A 17,255-nucleotide genomic window follows, 5' to 3' on the forward strand; every position below is an offset into this window, starting at 1 on the left:
AAGGTTGTCTTGGTATTAGCAAATGAATCTTCTCCTTCTAGAAAAGGTTGGATATTTGGATGCACTTGCACTGAACGGGGGAAACTCCAAAAGTTTTCCCAACATATTTGGATATATTGCTCATAGTCAATTGCGTGCATCTTGGCCTCACTTAATGACTTAGGATCTCGCATCCTCACTTGGATTTGTGTATTAATCTCTAAAACGCTCATAAAGAGCTCACATAGCACATCATCTGGTCATGTAGTATCCCTTCTTGGCCAAAGCCTAAGAATATCGTTAAAGGCTCTAGCATATTCTTTAGCAAAAGGATATGACTCTTGTCTAATCTGCATAAGCTGTCCTATAACTTGGATCATGGCACCCTCTTTTCATATTCATCCAAAAATTTATCACATAGCTCATCGAATGATTAATTGACCCTCTTGGGAGACTCTAGTACCATTTCCTAGCCTCTCCCTTCAAGGTGCTAGAAAATGCAAGCATCTGATGAATATTATCAAACCCACTTGCAAGGAAAGTTAGGCCATATTCCTTTAAGTGCACCATTGGATCCTCATTTACCAGCCCATGAAACATTTGGAGATCCCTATAAGGAGGAGGGCATTTAGTCCTCTTTCTTGGGATCAGCACTGGTTCATTAAAATCTTCATATTTAACATGACCTGGCTCTAATGTCTTAGGGTCCCTAACCTCTTCCGTTTCCACCTTTATTCGTGTAGGAAGGTTAATATCATCCTTGCCATCCCTTTCTGCCAACTCATAAAGTGGCTAGGGAGGCCTATAGCTCTTAAGATGTCATTTCGATCCTTTCTTAGAGAATCTCCCATATCTTGCCCCTTCCTAGGCAGTTTCATGATGGATTTATCTAGGAGCTTCTTCCCCTCATCAAAAGCAAACTTATCATTGGCACTTAGGACCTAGGGACCGTGCCTTTTAAGCAACAATTTTCCCTTTAGAACTAGGACTTCTAACATCCTTGTGATACCTAAAATTTTGGCATGATGCCCCACCACTGTATGTTGAGTTTTCCCATGGCACTACAGCGTTAGCATAATCACTTGTTGATGCCATGACCACCATAGCTTCCAACATACTTGCTCTATACCCTCTAGGTTGATGGATGGTTATACATGATTTCTCTTGGGTAGAGACCACACCAAGATGAAGTTTGGCCCATGCCATCGCATTAGAGGATAGGATAGCCACTAACTAGTTGCTCTTCTCATCACCTAAAATATCTTCTGTAGAGGACTCATGCTCTACATAACTAACTAAGTCCATTAGTAAGTTTTGTATAGGGAAAGCCAAGGTTTTCCATCCTTGAACGAACCCCATTTTATGGGCAGCTTAGCACACTCTTAATGGACATAATAAACATAGATCCCTTCACGGCCTAGATTCGAAGATTGCCACTTATAGGTACCTCCTGAAAAATGCACCACCTATTGGGACCTAAAACAGACCTGACACTTGCTATAACCACTAGTCGGGACTCTATAACACTCACAAGACAACCCCACACGGCCTCAAGCTGCCAGGAGCGTCCGAGGGTACACTACCCTAATCGCTACTAGAGATATTGTGTTTGTAATGGAATGTAGTCCAACGATTTCCCTTTCTTACTCCTAAAAAGAAGATGCCATACGTCTTGGTATAATATACCATTGTAACACAAACATAGGGACAACCCCTGCGGGCTGAATGCCATGGCCCCACTGCAACTCTCCTACACCAAGAGGATTTTTGGCCCCTCAATGCGATACTCTAATATAAAGAACATATAAACATACTTCACTCTTTGATTTTGAATGATCCAAGAGACTTCAATATTTCCTCATCACCAAGCACTTTTCCCAAAAAGCGATCATCTAGCCTACACAAAGGGTATCCTTACAAAACTCCACGTTGGTCATTTATTAAGCAATCAAGAGCTATGCATCTAGGTTTTATATCATGTGGCATGAAAAATACAGAAGTGTATGACCATTGTGCGAAAGAATTTTATGATTAAAAATCAGCCACCTGGTGTGCAAAATAATCCTTTAATCATTTTGAGCTTGTGCATTATTGCAGCGTTGCTAGAGACTAGCACCGAGTTTCCTCGTGCTGCTAGTCTCCTTAAATTGGCCTATATGCTATGCATAAACCAAATTAATCATATTTTTATGTATTCTCAGCAACCTCTCACTTTTACAATCCCTCTTCTCCCTAATCGTTTAGGTTTGCAATGTTGCATAGGTGTAGGATTCATTTTTATGTCATTTTTCATGTAGAAAGTGATTAAAAACTCACTAAAATATACAAACAAGAATGATCTGAGGCCTAATCCTCATGCCCCAACCTTGTCACACATCCAAAAATATGGATCATATTTTTCCTTATTTATTTATCGTGAAAAACCTAATTTTCCTTATTTTTTTCTATTTATTTCTTCAAAAATTATGAAAAAATAAGAATTGTGAGCTCTCACTGATCAAAAGCACTTAGATCCATTTTTATTCCATGGGAACTCAAAACACTCACTAAAACTCCCAATTTTCATGATTTCCTCACAACCGCACTTTGCAAGTTTTAGGTGTTTTGAGGAAAAGTTATTATATCATCAAAATTTCTTGTTTTTTCCTTTTATTTTAGAGATAATTCAGCATATGCAGAAAAGATCAATCATCATCAATCATTTCCTTCAATCATCTTTCATCAAACAAAGAAAAACAACACTTACTCATAGAAACCCGGGTGTTCAAGAAACGTATCCCGAGATTGAGAGGCCGATGATGCTTCCCTCTTGCCGTAGATGCACTCTCCAACCCCCATCTACATCCTCTACCACTCCATCAGCATCGTTTGCTTCAAAATCATCATCACAACCCACCCCGTTCTCTCTTTAATTGATCCATATAAATGGGCGGCATGAGGAGAGAGGACAGAGAAAGACTAAAAATTAGAATTTCATTCCCTGTATCATATTACACACTGTTACTATCAAAATCTTGCCCTCTTTGCATAGATCACGGATCTCCCTCTCTCTCTCTCTACATGATTGAGCATCCAAGAGGCACAAAAATCCCAAAAAAAATGGGGCGCCAATAAAAAAATGCCCACTCCCTACATCTTGACATGTTTTTTACGTGTTTCCTTCATTTCGAGTTTCATTTCATTTCATCTATAAAATATCCACTTCAAAAAACCACTTTCACACTTTTACGGAAGGGTTTTCGACCTGTTCGAGTTGCAAATAGACTTCAATTCGCAATCCGACTGGACGACTGGCTTTATGACATTGAAATGTATAGACTTGGGCCCCATCATGCACTTTTTGCCTCCCAGATCTAGTAGCTGCTTTATAATATCAAAGCTTGTGGGGATTAAATGGGGGATCAAATAACCTCCGATGATCCACAAACCGAGACTTGTGTTGGATTCTCGACGTCAAAATGAATCTAGGAAAACTCCAACTTAGCCATCTACCACCATTTGATTTTTCATGAGATTTGGCTTTTTAATGCCTCTTGGCCATGTTTTCACTTCAAAACAGCCGCAAACGCTTCAAGATCCTCTCAAAACGGCCCCTAAAATTGCCATTCCTTACTCCTCAAAGAGAGATCCCATACCACCAAGTATAATATACCATCGTAACACATAGGGACAACCCCTCTGCTTGAATGTCGTGGCCCCATTGCAACTCTCCCACACCGAGAGGATTGGCCCCTCAATGTGCTTCTCTAACATAAAGAACATACCAACATACTCCACTCTTTGATTTTAAATGATCCAGGGGACTTCAATATTTCCTCACCAAGCACTTTCCCCAAGAAAAAATCATCTAGTCTACAGCAAGGGTATCCTTACACACTCCACGTTGGTCATTTATTAGACAATCTAGTGCTATGCATCTAGGTTTTATACCATGTGGCATGCAAAATGCAGAAGTGTATGACCATTGTGCGAAAGCATTTTATGATTAGAAATCAGCCACGTGGTGTGCAAAACAATCCTTTAATGATTTTCAGCCTCCTCGCATTATTGTGGTGTTGCTAGAGACAAGCATCGAGTTTCCTCGTGCTACTAGTCTCCTTAAACTTAAATTATTATCGGCCTATATACTATGCATAAACCAAATGAATTAGAATTTGATGTATTTCTAGCAAGATCTCACTTTTACAATCCCTCTTCCCCCTAACCGTTTAGGTTTTGCAACGTTGCATAGGTGTAGGGTTCATTTTTATGTAATTTTTTATGTAGAAAGTGATAAAAAATGCACAAAAAAATTAAAAAAAGGATGAGCTTAGGCTTGATCCGCATGCCTCAACCTTGTCACACATCCACAAATATGGATCATATTTTATCTTATTTATTTATAACAAAAAACTTAAAATTTCCCATTTTTCTCTATTTATTTATTCAAAAACTATGAAAAAATCAAAATTGTGAGCTCTCATTGATCAAAAGCACTCAGTCCCATTTTTATTCAATGGGAACTCAAAACACTCATTTAAACCCCCAATTTCCATGATTTCTTCAAAATCGCACTTTTTAGGTTTTACATATTTTGAGAAAAAATTATTAAGTCATCAAATTTTTTTATTTTTTCTTTCATTTTTGAGATAATTCAGCATATGCAACCAAGATCAATCATCATCAATCATTTCCTTCAATTATCTTTCATGAAACAAAGAAAAACGACACTTACTCATAGAAACGCGCATGTTTAAGGTGTATATCCCGAGATTTAGAGGTCGTTGATGCTTCCCTCTTACTGTTTACATGCTCTCCAGTCCCAATCTACGTCCTCTACCACTTCATCAACATGGTTTGCTTCAAAATCATCATCACAACATGGTTACTATCAAAAACTTACCCTCTCTGCATAGATCAAGGATCTCCCCTTCTCTCTCTACATGATTGAGCATTCAAGAGGCACAAAAATCCCAAAAAAATAGTGTACCAATCAAAAAACGTCCCCTCCCTACATCTCGACATATTTTTTGTATTTTTCCTTTATTTAGAGTTTCATTTCATTTCATTTATAAAATGTCCACTACAAAAAACCACTTCCACGGAAGGGTTTTTGACCTATTTAGGGTTGCAAACGAACTCCAATTCACGATCCGATTGGATGGCTAGCTTCGTGACATTGAAATGTATAGACTTGGGCCCCGTCATGCACTTTTCGCCTCCCGGATCTAGTAATTGCTTTATAATACCAAACCTTGCGGGGACTAAATGGGGGGTCAAACGACCTCCGATCCACAAACCGAGACTTGCATTGGATTCCTAACGTCGAAATGTATCCAGAAAAACTCTAGCCTAGCCATCTGCCCACCATTTGATTTCTCATGAAAATTGGCTCTTTAATGCCTCTTGGCCATGTTTTCGCTTCAAAATAACCCCAAATGCTTCCAAATCAGCTCAAAACTGCTCCTACATCTGCCCTTTCTTACTCCTCAAAGAGAGATCCCATACGTCCTAGTATAATATACCACCATAACACAAACATAGGGACAATCCCTCTGGCTGAATGTCGTGGCCCCAATATAGCTCTCCTACACCGAGAGGATTGGCACCTCGATGTACTGCTCTAACATAAAGAACATACAAACATACTCCACTCTTTGATTTTGAACGATCCAGGAGACTTCAATATTTCCTCACCGAGCACTTTTCCCAAGAAATGATCGTCTAGCCTACACGAAGGGTATCTTTACAAACTCCACATTGGTCATTTATTAGGCAATCAAGTGCTATGCATCTAGGTTTTATACCATGTGGCATGCAAAATGCAAAAGTGTATGACCATTGTACAAAAGTAATTTATGATTAGAAATCAGCCACCTGGTGTGCAAAAAAATCCTTTAATGATTTTTAGCCTGTGCATTATTGTGACGTTGCTAAAGACTAGCATCGAGTTTCCTCGTGCTACTAGTCTCCTTAAACTTAAATTATTATTGGCCTATATGCTATGCATAAACCAAATGAATCAGAATTTGATGTATTTTCAACAAGCTCTCACTTTTACAATCCCTCTTCCCCCTAACCGTTTAGGTTTTGTAATGTTGCATAGATGTAGGGTTCATTTTTATGTCATTTTTTATGTAGAAAGTGATTAAAAACACACTAAAACATATAAACAAGGATAAGCTTAGGCTTAATCCACATGCCTCAACCTTTTCACACATCCACAAGCATGGATCATATTTTTTCTTATTTATTTATTTAAAAAAACCCAAAAAAATTTCATTTTTCTCTATTGATTTTTTAAAAATTTATGAAATAATCAGAATTGTGAGCTCTCATTGATCAAAAGCACTCATTCCCATTTTTATTCCATGGGAACTAAAAACATTCACTAAAACCCCCAATTTTCATTATTTATTCAAAAACCGCACTTTGTAAGTTTTACGTGTTTTGAGGAAAAATTATTATGTCATCAAAATTTTTGGTTTTTTCCTTTTATTTCCGAGATAATTTAGCATATGCGACCAAGATCAATCATCATCAATCATTTCCTTCGATTATCTTTCATCAAACAAAGAAAAAGAACACTTACTCATAGAAACCCGCGTGTTCAACACACGTATCCCTAGATTGAGAGGCTACTGACGCTTCCCTCTTGCTCTGACGCGCTCTCCAGCCCCAATCTACATCCTCTACCACTCCATCAGTATCATTTGCTTCAAAATAGTCATCACACCCCACCCTCTTCTCTCTTGAATTGATCCATATGAATGGGCAGCATGAGGAGAGACGAGAGAGGAGAGAGAAAGACAAAAAGCCATAACTTCATTCCCTTCATCATATTATACATGGTTACTATAAAAATCTTGCCCTCTCTGTACAGATTAGGGATCTCCCCCTCTCTCTCTACGTGATTGAGCGTCCAAGAGGTACAAAAATCTCCAAAAAATAGGGCGCCAATCAAAAATCACCCCCTCCTTGTATCTCGACATCTTTTTTGCATGTTTTCTTCATTCAGAGTTTGATTTTATTTCATTTATAAAATATCCATTTCAAAAAACCACTTTCACCTTGTCATAGAAGGGTTTTCGGCATGTTTGGGGTTGCAAATGGACTCTGATTCGTGATCCGACTTGACGCTTGGCTTTGTAACATCAAAATCTATAAGCTTGAGCCTTGTCATGCACTTTCCGGCTCCCGGATCTAGTAGATGCTTTATGATGCCAAACCTTGTGGGAATTAAATGGGGATTCAAATGACCTCTGAGATCGAGGAACAAAGACTTGGATTGGACTCCTTACGTCGAAATGTATCTAGGAAATCTCCAGCTCAACCATCTACCAGCATTTGATTTTTCATGAAAATTGGCTCTTTAACGCCTCTTGGCCATGTTTCCGCTTCAAAACCGGCCCGAAATGCATCTAGATTGGCTCAAACCTGCTCCTACAATCGCCCTTCCTTACTCCTCAATTTAGGGAGATCCCATACTTCTTGATATAATATACCACCATAACACAAACATAGGGACAACCCCTCCGACTGAATATCGCGGCCCCATTGCAGCTCTCCTACACCGACATGATTGGCCCCTTGATGCATTGCTCTAACATAAAGAACATACAAACATACTCCACTCTTTGATCTTGAACTATCCAAGAGACTTCAATATTTTCTCACCAAGCACTTTTCCCAATAAAGGATTGTCTAGCCTACACCAAGGGTGTGCAAAACAATCCTTTAATGATTTTTAGCCTACTCATTATTGTGACATTGCTAGAGACTAGCACCGAGTATCCTCGTGCTACTACTCTCCTTAAACTTGAATTATTATCAGCCTCCTGTATGCTATACATAAATCAAATGAATTAGAATTTGATCTATTTCCAGCAACCTCTCACTTTTACAATCCCTGTTCCCCCTAACCATTTAGGTTTTTCAATGTTCCATAGGTGTAGGGTTCATTTTTATGTCATTTTTCATATAGAAAGCGATAAAAAGTGCACTAAAACATACAAACAAGGATCTTAATCCTCCTCATGCCTCAACCTTGTCACACATCCACAAACATGGATCATATGTTTCTTATTTATTTATCGTGAAAAATCTAAATTTTTCCATTTTCTCCATTTATTTATACTAATATTGTGAGCTCTCACTGATCAAAAGCACTAATTTCCATGATTTCTTCAAAAATTGCACTTTGCGGGTTTTGTGTGTTTTGAGAAAAAATTAATATGTCATCAAATTTATTTGGTTTTTTCCTTTCATTTCAGAGATAATACAGCATATGCAACCAAGATCAATCATCATCAATCATTTCCTTCAATTATATTTCATCAAACAAAGAAAAAGATTACTTACTCACAGAAACCCACGTGTTCAAGGCACGTATCTTGAAATTAAGAGGCTGCTGACGCTTCCCTCTTGCCACTAGCACACTCTCAAGCCCCAATCTACGTCCTCTACTGCTCCATCAACATCGTTTGCTTCAAAATCGTCATCAGAACCCACCCCCTTCGCTCTTAAATTGGTGCATATGAATGGGTAGCATAAGGAGAGATGGGAGAGGAGAGAGAAAGACTAAAAATCAGAATTTCATTCCCTTCATCATATTACACATGGTTACTATCAAAATCTTGCCCTCTCTGCATCGATCAGGGATCTCCCTCTCTCTCTCTTTACATGATTGAGCATCCAAGAGGCACAAATCTCCAAAAAATGGGGCGCCAATCAAAAAGCGCCCCTCCCTCCATCTTAACATGTTTTTTGTATGTTTCCTTCATTTAGAGTTTCATTTCATTACATTTATAAAATGTCCACTTCAAAAAATCATTTACATACTTCGGCGAAAGATTTTCGGTTTGTTTGGGATTGCAAACGGACTCCGATTCGCGATCCAACTAGATGACTGGCTTCCTAACATTGAAATGTATAGTCTTGGACCCACTCATGCACTTTCTGCCTCTTGGATCTAGTAGTTGCTTTATAATATCAAACCTTGCGGGGATTAAATGGTGGGTCAAACGACCTCTAATTGATGAACCGAGACTTGCGTTGGATTCCTGACCTCAAAATGTATCTAAGAAAACTCTAGGTCAGTCATCTACCACCGTTTGATTTTTCATGAAAATTGGCTCTTTAACATCCCTTGGCCATGTTTACGCTTTAAAACTGGCCTGCAACGCTTCCATATCAGCTCAAAACTGCTCCTATGATTGCCCTTCCTTACTTCTCAAAGGAAGATCCATATGTCTTGGTATAATATACCACCGTAACACAAACATAGAGACAACCCCTCCTGCTAAATGCCCTGGCCCCATTGCAACTCTCCTACACCAAGACGATTGGCCGCTTGATGCAACTGCTCTAACATAAAGAACATATGAATATACTACACTATTTGATTTTTAATGACCCAGGAGACTTCAATATTTCCTCACCAAGCACTTTTCCCAAGAAACGATTGTCTAGCCTACAGTAAGGGTATCCTTACACACTCTACCTTGGTTATTTATTAGGCAATCAAGTGCTATGCATTCAGGTTGTATACCATGTGGCATGAAAAATATAGAAGTGTATGACCATTGTGCCAAAGCATTTTATGATTAGAAATCAGTCACATGGTGTGCAAAACAATTCTTTAATGTATTTTAGCCTGCGCATTATTGCAGTGTTACTAGAGATTAGCACCGAGTTTCCTCGTGCTACTAGTCTCCTTAGACTTAAATTATTATCGGCCTATATACTATGCATAAATCAAATGAATTAGAATTTGATGAATTTCTAGCAACCTCTCACTTTTACACTCCCTCTTCCCCCTAACTGTTTAGGTTTTGCAACGTTGCATAGGTGTAGGGTTCATTTTTACATCATTTTTCATGTAGAGAGCAATAAAAGACGCACTAAAATATACAAACAAGGATGAGCTCAGGCTTAATCTTCATGCCTCAACCTTGTCACACATCCACAAACATGGATCATATTTTTTCTTATTTATTTATCGTAAAAAATATTATTTTCTCCGTTTTTCTCTATTAATTTCTATTAATATTGTGAGCTTTCACTGATCAAATGCACTCAGCCCCTTTTTTATTCCATGGGAACTCAAAACACTCACTAGGACCTCCAATTTCCATAATTATTCAAAAACTACACTTTGCAAGTTTGATCTGTTTTGAGAAAAAATTATTATATCATCAAAATTTTTGGTTTTTTCCTTTCATTTCAGAGATAATTCAACATATGCAACCAAGATCAATCATCATCAATAATTTCCTTTAATTATCTTTCATCAAACAAAGAAAAAGAATAGTTACTCATAGAAACCCGCATGTTCAAGGCACGTATCCCGTGATTGAGAGGCCGCTGACGCTTCCCTCTTAGTGTTGATATGCTCTGCAGCTACCGCTCCATTAGCATCATTTGCTTCATAATCGTCATCACACTCCACATCCTTCTCTCTTGAATTGATCCATATGAATGGGTAACATGAGGAGAGAGGAGAGAGGAAAGACAAAGACTAAAAATCAAAATTTCATTACCTTCATCATATTACACATGGTTACTATCAAAATCTTGCCCTCTCTGCATAGATCACGGATCTCCCCCTCTCTCTCTACATGATTGAGCATCCAAGAGGCATAAAAAGATCTCAAAAAATGGGGTCCAATAAAAAAATACCCCCTCCCTACATTTGAATATGTTTTTTTCATTTAGAGTTCATTTCATTTCATTTATAAAATGTCCACTTCAAAGAACCACTTTCACACTGCCTGCGGAAGGGTTTTCGGTTGGTTTGGGGTTGCAAACAGACTCATATTTGCAATCTGACCGGACGCCTGGCTTAGTGACATCAAAATCTTTAAACTTGAGCATTGTCGTGTACTTTCAGGCTCTTGGATCCAGTAGCTGCTTGATAATGCCAAACCTTGCGGGGATTAGATGGGGGATCAGACGACCTCTGATAGACGAACTGAGACTTGCATTGGATTCATGACGTCGAAATGTATCTAGGAAAACTCTAGCTCAGCCATCTGCCATCGTTTGATTTTTCATGAAAATTGGCTCTTTAATGCCTCTTGGCCATGTTTCTATTCCAAAACTAGCTCGAAACGCTTACAGATGGGCTTAAAACTTCAATTGCCTTTCCATACTCCTCAAAGAGAGATCCCATACATCTTGGTATAATACATCATCGTTGTCATGCCACTACGCGGACACGGTGTGAAAAAATTTGGAGTGCATCATCATCCGACTTTCTTATTGATCAAGAGAGTCCATGTGATCTGAGTCATTAGTACTAGTGTGAGTGGCATGAATGATTCAAAAATACTAGATATTTGGACAATTTTAGCTTATTTTTTATATTATTTAGTGTTAAAAATCCTAAAAAGTTAAAAAAGCTTCTAGATTAGGATGGCATGCAAAAAGAAAGTTGCTTTTTGAGCCAGTTATGGGATTTTTCATAAAAAAGAAAGATTCAGGAAATCGTGCGCGTCGCGATCGCTATTGATAGGCTGAAAACTACACTTTGAACTGGAAGAATAAGATGAACTAATTTAGGAGATCCCTAATCAGGCGTCCTAGGGTTTTACCCCTCTTCTGAAGCCAACGGAACCATCAGATTTGGGTTCCGAGTAGTAGAGAAGGAGCTATTATTTTGAAGCAAGTTTTTGTTCTACGAAGGGGCTCTAGGAGATCTAATGCCTAGAGATTGCTTCTAAGTAGTGCCATACAAAGGATTTCTGGTTCTATCAATACATATTGATTCAATTCATTGTGCATTGTCTTTGTCGTGTTTACCTCTTGTCTATTATTTTTCTTCTCTTCCATCTCCTATCTCTACTTCCTTCTATCTCTGATCCCCGGGGAAGATGTCTTAGATGAATTGGTCAAAGAGCTGCGGGATCTTCTATTGAAGGTTGCAAAATTGGATGAAAAAGGATAAGAGGAAAGGGGACGGGCAGCAGCCCCTAAGCCAAGAAAAAGATGTATGTGGTGTGATAGTTTGCAGCATGAGACAAAGGATTGTGCTACCTATTAGGAGGCCTTGGCACGACATCTCATCTTTTGGAAAGATGGCAAGATCCATGCATAAGAAACGGGATTACCTCTTGCTTTGAATTTTGGAAAGAGAGGTATGCAGAAGTTGTTGGAAGACCTGGCTGTCCAAAATGCTTATGCGGCAGTACATGCTTCTACTTTTGGTCTACAGTTGGATAGAATGCATGGCCATCCAAAGGCTGAAATATGGACGCATGCTTTACATGTAGCTGAAAAGAGAAAGGTTACTGATAGTGAAATGTCTCATGCAGGGCAAGACATTCGTGACATAATTGGTTGGGAATCACCAGTAGATTCATATTCAGTGTATGCATATATAGCAAAGGTACAAAACACGGATGTACTTGTGGAAGAGAAAGGAAAGAGAGATGAAGATAATGCAATGACATCTAAAAGAGTGACAAGAAGAAGTGTGGATCAACCTAAAGGCACAAATCAGCCACCTCTCGAGCATGCTATGGAAGAGGTCAATTAGGAGCAAAAATAGGATAGCAAACAAGAGGGCAAAAAGAAGGGCAAGCAGTCAGGGTATAAGTTGCACTCTGACATTGAGACAACCATAGATCTCAAGAAGGTTCTTGAAGAATGGATTTTAAACAATCGGGTGGAATTCACCTTGGGAGAGGTGCTTGGCATTGCCAAGTAAGAATTTCATGATGAGATCATTGACATAATTAAGAAAAAGCGTCAATTTCTTGGTGATACCACTAGTGCATTGTTGCAATTTGAAGAGGAAACTGGTCTGTTGGGTATTCGGGCTGAATATGAGTATGAAGTAAGTACGGGATTATCTATGCATGATGCTACTAATTACTGGATAGCATGTGGAAAAGAGAAGAAAGTGGCTGAAAATGCATTGTCTTGTAGCAATATGCATGGTGGAGTAAGGCAGATGCAACAATATGGGGAAGAGACTCTAGGATTTATTCCTTGAAGTCATTACACAAGAGATCATTGGGCCGGGCTACCACTGAAACGGTAGTGAAAATAGGGAAACGTGAAACTCCTTGTGTTGCTTTACTTGACCATGGGTCTGAAATAAATGTCATTGAGCGTGGATTGTATGAAAATGGTGCATGGCTTGTGGACACTAATCATGGTTGGCATATGAGGGCTGTAAATAATTCTTTAGGGGAGCTTTATGCTGCATGTCCTAATGTGAAAGTGATGATTGGTGATGTATAAGAAGAGCAACACTTCTTTGTGCACAATAATTCCTCATATGAAGTGATTCTGGGATAGCCCTATATTACAGGAGTGCGTATGGAAACAAAGGTGATTGACGATGGTTTTGCTTATGCATGAGTCAGAAGCAAGGATGCAAGGAAAGCACTCCAATTTCTTACTCTTTGTATTAATCATCCTAGAAATTGGGATACGCTTCGAGAGTCTCGTTTGGCTCCAAATGCAAGGGAATTCAAAGACCTGGATTTTCATTAAGCACTGTTACAATGCGGGGCTATAGTAGTGCTATTCATAGAATGTACTCACCTCTTGATGGAATGAAGCATGTATTTACTATTGGTTATTCTCAGTTTACAGCAAAAATAGTTCATGTTGGTTTAAGCCGATGGAAGCTTTGTGCAAGGCTGACTCGCATATCTATGAAATAGGCTACTAAGGAACTGAGAGCATTGGGACTGTTAGCTGAAAATGAAGGCATTCCAGGCATATTTTATGGGCTGAATATTAATGACATTATGACTGAAATTTCAATAACTATACATGCAGGAAATGAGGCTGAAAACAGAGCGTTGTTAGTATGTTCTTCGGACATGTATGATGTCATAGCATTGTTTGCTCAGCAGGAAGGATTACAATGGGCTGAAGCACTTGTGGAGACAAGCTTATGGGATCCTAAAGATATAGGTCATCAGTTTACATCTAAAACATTACATGAATTGAAAGTTGGTGCATAAGGGTTTTTTTGCCTATTGAAAGAGACCGTTTTATGCAAATTTTGGCTAGGCATGAAAATGCATTTGCATTTCAGCCAACTGAAATAGGTTGTGTGGATCCAATGTTGTGTCTTCTATGATGGTAATATTTACTATGCCACATGTACCATGGAACTTGAGGCCTATTCCAGTGCCTAAAGCTTACTTGCCAAAGCTGATGGATTTGCTAAATGAAAAGATTCCCATGAAGATCTTGGAGCCCTCTTCAACCCTGTACTCAAATTGTTGGTTTATTGTACCCAAAAAGAATGGGGCTTTGAGATTTATTCAAGATATGTAACCTGTCAATAAAGTGACCATAAGAAATATGGGTGTAGGTCATGTTGGTTGATGAATTTGCAGAGGTTTTTGCAGGCAGAGCAATCTATTCTTTGGGTGATCTTTACTCGATGTATGATCAGTTTCATCTTGCAATTGAAAGCAGGGATATCACAACCATGAAGACTCCATGGGGTTAGTACGGATGTGTACTCTCCCCCCAGAGGGTGCAACAAACTCAATGGCACACATGACAAATGCTATGAATAGGGTACTCAAGGATTTTATACCACAATTGACAATGCCCTTCTTGGATGATGTTCCGATCAAAGGGTGCACAGAAAAAAGTCTATCTTTGGAGTTGAAGAGGTTTTGATTGTTGGGCATATGTGTGGGCCCTATGGGGCGAAGACCATCACCAGCAAAAATAGATGGGATTGATAGAATGCAAGATGTATGCACAAATGTATCAGAGGTGCATAGATTATTGGGAGCATGTGTGTTCTATTTGATATGGATTCCTCACTTTGCACATGTAGCTGATGCTCTATATCAACTTCTGAGGAAAGGTCAGAGGTTTCATTGGGAAAGGAAGCATCTAAAAGCAATGAAGAAATTGAAGCAGCTCTTAAAATCTGCTCCTACATTGAGAAAGACTGACTATTCACATGAAAAGCCTATCATTATTATTGTTGATACAAGCCCAATCGGGATTGGATGGGCAATTGGACAAGATGATGAGGAAGGACAAAGATATGCAATTTTCTTTGGTGCTAAAGTATTGATTGAATGATAGAGAAGGTATCCACAAGTAAAAAGAGAATTATGGAAAATTGTGACAGCTCTTAAATGTGATAAAGAGTATTTTATGGGTGCTCTTGTAGTCATTGAGACTGATTGTTTGCCAGTATTGGGTATGATTACTAGTTGTGCTACCCCGGACATTGTTATGCTCCAATGGATTGCATACATCAAATCTTTGAACCCTGAATTTCAGCATATTGCAAGAAGAAATAACCTAGTGGCAAACATGTTATCTCGAGCATGCTATGAGAATGAACATGGGATGATGGGATGAGGAGGAAGAAGATGACTTTCTTGCGGTTGAAAATGATGTTGCAAGAGTGAATTTAGCAATGCAAGGTGTTGTTACAGCATTAACATAGCTTGGACAACAAAGAGAAGATAGTTTAGATATTTTGCATCTTGTGTAGAAGTGTTTCTGGCAGGAGAGTGGCTAAGAATTGGTCAATACCTTAGCACATTAACAAAGAGAGATGAATGTTCAGATGAGGAGTTTAAGAAGATCAAGAGGAAATCCTATGGGTTTTTCTTAAAAGATGGATACTTATGGAAACATGCTAAAAAGAAACAGGGTATGCCATTGCAAGATTTGGGTTCCAAGCAACAGAGAAGGAGCTCTTATTTTGATGCATGTTTTTGTTCTACGAAGGGGCTCCAAGAGATCTAATGCCTGGAGATTTCTTCTGAGTAGTGCCATACAAAGGATTTCTGGTTCTGTCAATACATATTGATTCAATTCATTGTGCTTTGTCTTTATTCTATTTACCTCTTGTCTATTCTTTTTCTTCTCTTCCATCTCTCATCTCTACTTCCTTCTATCTCTGATCCCCGGTGGGATATGCCCTTTCAATAAAACCCCCTCCGACACCATAACACAAACATAGGGACAACCCCTATTGCCAAATGTCGTGGCCCCATTGCAGCTCTCCTACACCGAGAGGATTGTCCCCTCGATGCACTTCTCTAACATAGAGAATATACAAACATACTCCACTCTTTGATATTGAACGATCTAGGAGACTTGAATATTTTCTCACCAAGCACTTTCTCCAATAGACGATCGTCTAGTCTACAACAAGGGTATCCTTACACACTCCACACTGGTCATTTATTAGGCAATCAAGTGCTATGCATCCAAGTTTTATACCATGTGACATGCAAAATGCAGAAGTGTATGACCATTGTGCAAAAGAATTTATTGATTAGAAATCAATCATGTGGTGTGCAAAACAATCCTTTAATGATTTTCAGTTTGCGCGTTATTGCAGCATTGCCAGAGACTAGCACCGAGTTTCCTCGTGCTACTAGTGTCCTTAAACTTAAATTATTATATGCCTATATGCTATGCATAAACCAAATGAATCGTAATTTGATATATTTTGAGCAACCTCTCACTTTTACAATCCCTCTTTCCCCTAACTGTTTAGGTTTTGCAACATTGCATTGGTTTAGGGTTCATTTTTGTGTCATTTTTCATGTAGAAAGCGATTAAAAACGCACTAAAACATACAAACAAGGATCAGATGAGACTTAATCCTTATGCCTCAACCTTGTCACACATTTAAAAACATGGATCATATTTTTGTTTATTTATTTATCATGAAAAACCTAAGTTTTCTCTTTTTTCTCTATTCATTTCTTCAAAAATAAAAAAAATCAGAATTGTGAGCTCTCACTGATCAAAAGCACTCAGACCCATTTGTATTCCATGGGAACTCCAAACACTCACAAAACCCCCAATTTTCATGATTTCTTAAAAAATCGCACTTTGCAGGTTTTACGTATTTTACTAAAGACTAGCATCGAGTTTCCTCATGCTACTGATCCGAGAAAATCACAAAAAAATATTTGTCTAACACTTTGTTGATTTTTTGTACATTTGGAGCTTTGAAATAAAGAAGAGGGTGGGAACAACCTCTTGGGAAATCCAAGAAATCACTGGATGAAAATATTTCATGGACCGATTTACCAAGGGGAGGTGAAGAGTAAAGATCAAAGGAGGAAGGTGAATGAAAAATGTATAATGTGAAAAGAAAATATATGAAATGAATTTGGAGCCATCCAAAGGGCATGTGAGGCTCATAATGTCATGACTTTGGAGCCTTATGATAATTCAATCAAATGGGACCCTTCTTGGAAGCATTAGTGGAAGAAAAATCAGGCACATGATTTTGTAAGATTTTTTAAAACTAGTTCCACTCCGATCCAAAAACA

This window comes from Lygodium microphyllum, chromosome 19, assembly GCF_053477565.2.
Source record: "Lygodium microphyllum isolate KBCC chromosome 19, Lygodium_microphyllum_v1.1.10, whole genome shotgun sequence".
NCBI lineage: Eukaryota > Viridiplantae > Streptophyta > Polypodiopsida > Schizaeales > Lygodiaceae > Lygodium > Lygodium microphyllum.